This window comes from Wolffia australiana, chromosome 7 (genome assembly GCF_029677425.1).
Source record: "Wolffia australiana isolate 7733 chromosome 7, ASM2967742v1".
NCBI classification, from domain to species: Eukaryota; Viridiplantae; Streptophyta; class Magnoliopsida; order Alismatales; family Araceae; genus Wolffia; species Wolffia australiana.
In genome coordinates this window covers 16,192,031-16,199,731 of record NC_135841.1, presented here as the reverse complement: position 1 = coordinate 16,199,731, position 7,701 = coordinate 16,192,031, and positions in this window count along the sequence as shown.

Sequence of the window (7,701 nt, the reverse complement as noted above, 5' to 3'; positions counted from 1 at the left end):
ACGTGCTATACCCAGAATACTTAAACCCGGGCATCTTCACGGATGCTTTGGCGTGCCTATCGGGGTGGATATGGACTGGAGGTGATGCTGATGACGGCTTTGATGATGTGGCAGTGATCCTGAACGGGCGTTCTCCATCAGAGAGAGAGAAAGAAGAAAGAGGAGAAGGAGGAATGAGGAATGAGGCACTTGCCGTTCACTGCCAGTCCGTCGCCGTTAACCGCAGGTCGCCATCGTCATAGGCTCTTTTGCACTTGGTGTTATCACCGTCCAAGTCGCCATCACACGCTGCATTCCCGTGTCGCTGTTGAGCCACCGCCCGCTGCGTCTGCGCGTTGCTGCCGACCCGCCACCATTCGCCGTCAGCCACGCTGCCCGTGCGCTCATGCAACTATGCCATCGAGCCGTCGTGACCCACTGAGCCGCCACAACCAATGAGCCGTCGAGCCGTCGTGTGCACACTCCTGACCCACCATCATCCGCTGTCTCGCTTGTCGGCGCGTGGCTGCTAAACAGCTGTCGCGTGCCACTTTCAAAGCGCTGTCGTCGACGCTTGCGCCGCCACCAACGACGCTTGTGTCGTCATTGCCATCGCTCGCGACGCAGCCACAGACGCTCACAGCACCGCCGATGCTTGCCTCACCGTCACCAATGCTCAGATCGCCATTGTCAACACTCACCACCCCGCCGCCAACGATCGTGCCGCCGCCGTCAATGCTAGGATCACCGCTGCCAACGCTTGATGCATCGTCGCCAATGCTCGCGCTGTCGCATTATTCCCATCGTCGCGGAGCGCCGCCGTTGGGCGCAGCCAGCGCCGCCCATGCTGCCTGTGGTGCCGCCAAGCGCCGCCCATGCTGCCTGCGCCGCCATGTAGCACTGCCCATGTCGCTCATGCTGCCGCGTAGCACTGCCTCGCCACGCCGCCTCGCCGCCCGCACTGCACGTGTTGCCGCCGAGCGCCACCCGCACCACCTGCACCACCCTAACCGCCTGCGCCGTCGAGCCGCGTGGTGCCTCCACCTGATCGATGTCCGCCACGCCGAGCCACCCATGCTGCCCGTGCCGCCGCCGAGCACTGCCTGAGCTTCTCTTTACGCCACCATACAATGCCACTCACCGTGCCACCCGATGCCCATGCCGCGTCATCTTGTCCTCTACCTCTTCTACTCTAGTGTCACGACTCCTGAGCTTTGACCCCACCGCCAGTGGAGCGATGTTGTGCGCGTCTTAGATGCAGCTCCACCGAATCCACCCACCCAATTCCAGAATTGACAAGTATATCGACATTGAGACATCACGATCCCAGAGGTACCTCACTCCCCTTGCTCGCTAATTAATTTATCTTTTGTCGAAAGCTTTCCGACTGCACCCCACAGGCTATAATAGGTGAGAGGGTAAACCACCACGATAGATTATACTCGAGTGAATTCTTAGGTACAGGTCAAGCCTGTCTGTTACGTGTGAGCGCCAACGGACTTAGTCCGCTCGGTGCCGTCGTCATCATCGTCTCTCCGACGAGGGTCAAAAGGTCACCGACATCGTCATCAGTCTCTCACCCAGAGTTTGGAGCTCAGCGATCGCCCATGAGTCGGGGCTTGCCCGTACTCCCACCTAGACATCACATTCACATAGTTACATCTCTGTAGGTTATTATCCGTCAGACGACATCACCGACGATGTCTGACATCATCTAGGTATCATAGCATTGTCTCAATACCCATCCAGATGATGTCATCGAGGACGTCCGACGTCATATTCTCCCCCAACTTTACTCCATTAGCCAGCACATAGTGATCAGTTCTCATTTCGACATATGTGTAAAAGGTACTCATTTAGATTGACATTTACAACCTTACCCTACAAAACTTTACCATCATTTTTCCTCCTTGCTTCTTACTCCTCTACCAATCTGCTTGGGCTCTATAAATCTGCAATCTAGACTTGAACTAGGAATATAAAAAAATGATAAAATGTGTGGTAACAAAAACTGCTTGTGGTTATTTACTGTGATAACGATAGCTCATGTTCCCATAAATTTTCATCAGTCGTAATGTTTTGCATAAGTCATTTTGTTTATATGGCCACGTTGTCAATGATAATGTTTGGATTATTTGATCCTAAAATTACATCAGATTAAAAAATATGACCTGGATCCAAAACATAGATTGAGTCTGAATCCAATTTCACCCAAGTCTAATCAACATTTGGATTCAATTGTTCACATGGTTGATCCGATTGAGCATTCAACTATTCAGTTTGAATCCCCATTCCCTACTCTGTAATATCGATTTCGACAAATCCCAAGAGTTTCACACAAATAATGCAAAAAAGAAAGGAATATGAGCTGAATATTTCATAATACATAATTATCATTCACTATTTCTAATTGGATAGTAAAGGGAACCACAAGATGATTAAAAGACTTCTAAAATTATTTCTCACAGTTGAGATTTTGGCTGCCACCATAGTTAAAAGGGATACCTATATTATGTCTCCTCATGCTCTATCTTGCATCAAATTCCTGTTGATAAAATTTTGATTTTTTCACTTGCTAGTGTTCATCATTTTCTCATCATTACATTGTAGAGAAAAGCAATTTTTCCTGGTAAAATATAATGGTTCAAGTTTAGGAAGAGGCATTGGTGGCCCAAGATGCAAGCACCAACACTTTAGGAACCTACATTTATGTTTTCATCATCATTCTCGACCATTTTTCCCCTTTCATTCATTTCCATAAATTTATCTCTCTGTCGGCCTACTTTCAACCTCTTTCTATCTCTATATAATTTGTATTTTTCTAACTCCAAACCTCATGTTCTATTTCTAATTTCGCTCCCAAAAGTTCCAGTCAAATTTTGCTAATTTTCCCCTACAAATTTGATTCTACTACCGCCCCAACTGCCCACTGCTATACTCCCTCTATCACACTGTGGATTTCCCATTAGGTTCCCCCAAAGCCTGAGCCAAAAAACCTTCAATTTTTTGCAAGGTCTAGGATCCTTAAAGGTGATACATATCAGCCTCTCCATTACTATGTTGATCTTCCCCAAGCACTCAAGACACCAAGAACATTTTTGACGGTCCTTAAAAACTTCACTTTCTTTCAATCTACCTCTATGGAAGGAAGTAAGCTTAAATATAGTTTTTACAAAAAAAAATGATGGTATATTTGTACCATATGAATGAAAGGGGACGAAAAAAGGAGGCTCTGCTAAGAATTTCAGCCCGAGATTCCTTCTGGATTAGCAGATATTGCACTTTGAATTTGGATCATTATCGCCCCTCTGATTTTTTATCTCCTGTGAATTTTGAAAGTCTGGGAAAGGTCAAAGAGCTATTAAATAAATACAAAAAAGATATTAATTCATGAAATTATTAGAAATATATATTTCAAATTTAAAAATTATATCCTTGAATATAATGCAAAAAATTATTTTCTGACTAGAAAATAATTTTCTAGTCAGAAAAGTTATTTTCTGATTAGAAAATGTTTGTTCTTTCAAAAAGTAACGTCATAAAAACCATTAAAACCATTAAAAGTCATAAAAGTCAAAATATCATTCTAAAAATAAATTTTATTATTTTAAGTTTGATAACACACACATATAATCAATTTAATAGAAATAAACATGTAAATATGGTCATATGAGGGTGACTAAAAATGCATGTCACCAATATCCAAATAATGTTTTCAAAATAATGTTGGAAGAAGTAATTTTTGAAAAATATACTCCACAAAAATATGAATGAAAAAACTATAAATTAGTTTTATGTTATTATTATTGTATACCTCCTTAAAATTATATCACCTTCAAATTCAAAATTTCCACGATTCTCCCAAAAGTAAAATTATATCATTTTATTCCTCTCTTGCTCACCCCATTCATTTTTGGGTTCTTCCTTAAACGAAGTAGTTTACTAAATTTATAAAGATTTTACTTAATTCATCTTGAATTATCCTAGTGCTAACTCTGACTGTTTTATTTTTGAAAAAAGAATCAGAAATTTAGTAATATCTATATGCTACATTTAATTTCTAAATAAGATTATTGCATCAATAAAATCCATCTAATTTACGTAGGCTTTTCATCTTTTTTATTTCTCAATTAAATTTCATCATATGATGATCAGAAAATATAAATAAGTCACTATATTAACTATTACCAAAAGAAAACATCTAGTGATGCCTCCTAAGTAGTTGTGTAATGTACCTGAGGTCGTCCCAAGGTTTTGATAGTACAATAGATGGCCACTAGTTTTTCAGTTCGTTGACTGTCCAATAGTACTCCATGGTTAGAAGCTCCACACACAAGTTTGAAAAAGAGACTCCAGCGAGCAGCTGCTTCCCTACAAAGTTAATCTCAAAATTCACATCTTTATCCAATAAATCAGTTAACCGTTTATACAGTTTAGTAAAAATTTTGTTAATTGTTTTAAGAAGCCACAGTGACTTATGAACCCTCTAAGTTCCCTTTTTTTGTGAGTGGAAAATTATGGATCACTTCCAATTTGCCTTCTTTCACTATCAACCCATAGCTGCTGAGTAGACTCCCCATACCCACTCCTCTTTTAACATAAAATTAGAAATTAGAAATTTTGTATTTTTCTAACTCCAAACCTCATGTTCTATTTCTAATTTCGCTCCCAAAAGTTCCAGTCAAATTTTGCTAATTTTCCCCTACAAATTTGATTCTACTACCGCCCCAACTGCCCACTGCTATACTCCCTCTATCACACTGTGGATTTCCCATTAGGTTCCCCCAAAGCCTGAGCCAAAAAACCTTCAATTTTTTGCAAGGTCTAGGATCCTTAAAGGTGATACATATCAGCCTCTCCATTACTATGTTGATCTTCCCCAAGCACTCAAGACACCAAGAACATTTTTGACGGTCCTTAAAAACTTCACTTTCTTTCAATCTACCTCTATGGAAGGAAGTAAGCTTAAATATAGTTTTTACAAAAAAAAATGATGGTATATTTGTACCATATGAATGAAAGGGGACGAAAAAAGGAGGCTCTGCTAAGAATTTCAGCCCGAGATTCCTTCTGGATTAGCAGATATTGCACTTTGAATTTGGATCATTATCGCCCCTCTGATTTTTTATCTCCTGTGAATTTTGAAAGTCTGGGAAAGGTCAAAGAGCTATTAAATAAATACAAAAAAGATATTAATTCATGAAATTATTAGAAATATATATTTCAAATTTAAAAATTATATCCTTGAATATAATGCAAAAAATTATTTTCTGACTAGAAAATAATTTTCTAGTCAGAAAAGTTATTTTCTGATTAGAAAATGTTTGTTCTTTCAAAAAGTAACGTCATAAAAACCATTAAAACCATTAAAAGTCATAAAAGTCAAAATATCATTCTAAAAATAAATTTTATTATTTTAAGTTTGATAACACACACATATAATCAATTTAATAGAAATAAACATGTAAATATGGTCATATGAGGGTGACTAAAAATGCATGTCACCAATATCCAAATAATGTTTTCAAAATAATGTTGGAAGAAGTAATTTTTGAAAAATATACTCCACAAAAATATGAATGAAAAACTATAAATTAGTTTTATGTCATTATTATTGTATACCTCCTTAAAATTATATCACCTTCAAATTCAAAATTTCCACGATTCTCCCAAAAGTAAAATTATATCATTTTATTCCTCTCTTGCTCACCCCATTCATTTTTGGGTTCTTCCTTAAACGAAGTAGTTTACTAAATTTATAAAGATTTTACTTAATTCATCTTGAATTATCCTAGTGCTAACTCTGACTGTTTTATTTTTGAAAAAAGAATCAGAAATTTAGTAATATCTATATGCTACATTTAATTTCTAAATAAGATTATTGCATCAATAAAATCCATCTAATTTCATGAGGCTTTTCATCTTTTTTATTTCTCAATTAAATTTCATCATATGATGATCAGAAAATATAAATAAGTCACTATATTAACTATTACCAAAAGAAAACATCTAGTGATGCCTCCTAAGTAGTTGTGTAATGTACCTGAGGTCGTCCCAAGGTTTTGATAGTACAATAGATGGCCACTAGTTTTTCAGTTCGTTGACTGTCCAATAGTACTCCATGGTTAGAAGCTCCACACACAAGTTTGAAAAAGAGACTCCAGCGAGCAGCTGCTTCCCTACAAAGTTAATCTCAAAATTCACATCTTTATCCAATAAATCAGTTAACCGTTTATACAGTTTAGTAAAAATTTTGTTAATTGTTTTAAGAAGCCACAGTGACTTATGAACCCTCTAAGTTCCCTTTTTTTGTGAGTGGAAAATTATGGATCACTTCCAATTTGCCTTCTTTCACTATCAACCCATAGCTGCTGAGTAGACTCCCCATACCCACTCCTCTTTTAACATAAAATTAAAACCAGTTTTCTCTCCACTCAAATATGATAACATTTAAAATTAGCGAAGCCTGGATCAACGATATGATAGAAAACATGAAAGTTATCCTTTAAAAAATTCTTAAGGGTCTCCTACCATTTCTGAAAATGAATCAAGCCATACAATTTTCAAATGTAGTTGGAGAAATAGACAACAAAAAATGCATCCTCCTAAATGCAATATTTTCACATGGATTAATAAAGGTAGTATTTTCTTGATCTTCAGCATGTTCCTCATTCTGATTCTACTGAGAATATATATCTATAGAATATAAATAATTTTGAGTAACTATTCGCAATATGATCAGGAACAGTCAAAAGAATAATGATCCTTTTTATAATGACTGGATTGAGTTTACTAAAATCAATATATATATTCTCCAACTTCTGGACAATCTAGTTTTAATTTATTCTCCTTGGCCATTTATAGTTATGCTGATTCTTATTTTCTTAGGAATCATATTCACAGGACTCAGCCATGGGAAGTCACAGATTGAATACAAAAACTTGGTTCTAAAACTTTGAATATTGCATTTCTAACTTCCTCTCCCAGGATAGGATTTAATTTTTGCTTACAATTATCATCACAAAAACTTCTATAAATACACTTGGATGAAATGATTCATTTGATATCATAAATAGACCAAGCAGATTCATATTTATACTGTCAAAGTATGTAAAATAACTTATTTACTGCTAGATAAATATGAAGAAGTGTAAACCAGTTAATCATGATTTAATCCAAAAAATGCAGAGCTTGATGTAGATGATAGTTGTGTCAAAGCAATATTTTACTCAAGAGAATAAATATCATTGTCAATCAAATTTGATCATCCTAAAAACCATGAGATTATAGGGATAAAGGACCATAATTATCATTCCCAAATGAAAATAAAAAAAAATATCTACAAAATAATTTTCAGGATATCTGATTAACGTAGACATATTAATTTCTAATATTTCCATTACATCTATTACTTCTTCTATTACATTTCCCTTGTGTGTGTTTCCCCTAGTTGTGGCTAATAATGGTTGACCTAAAATAATGGTAGCATTTCTAAGATATTTGATTAACTTCGAGTCCACTACAATAAAATCAATTAGAAAAATACACTCCTCTATTTTCACAACAACATCTTCCAACAAGCCATTGGGTTGTGTAATAGAACCACCAGGCAATTTAGTTCTAGAAAGATTATGTTCCTTTTAGATCACGAAACTTAAATATAATATTTAAAAAGCTTTAGAAAATTGTGAGCACTTAGTCATGAATCAAGTAGTGACCTGA